This window comes from Eimeria mitis, genomic scaffold, assembly GCF_000499745.2.
Source record: "Eimeria mitis Houghton genomic scaffold, Emh_scaff2509, whole genome shotgun sequence".
Taxonomy (NCBI): Eukaryota; Apicomplexa; class Conoidasida; order Eucoccidiorida; family Eimeriidae; genus Eimeria; species Eimeria mitis.
In genome coordinates, this window is record NW_013570850.1 from 1 (window position 1) to 377 (window position 377).

A 377-nucleotide genomic window follows, 5' to 3' on the forward strand; every position below is an offset into this window, starting at 1 on the left:
TATATATATATATATATATATATATATAAATTACATAACATATTATATATTTTATATTTTCTCTACGCAGGTGTTTGAGTGAATCTATGCGGCTAAGCCTGGAGCTGCTGACGCTGCCTCGGGGCCCCTGGGGGGGCACCCCAGGGGGCCCCCCTGGGGGCCCCCGGGGGGGCCCCCGGGGGGCCCCCCGCGGGGGCCCCTGGGGGGTACCCTGGCAGCAGCGCGTGGAGCAGCTGAGCAACGAGCTGCGCGTTGCATGCGGCATCGAGTGCGCGGCGATGCAGCACCACTTCAGTGGGCTTTCTACTGTATGTTTTTTTTTTTTTTTTTTTTTTTTTTTTTTTTTTTTTTTTTTTTTTTTTTTTTTTTTTTTTTTT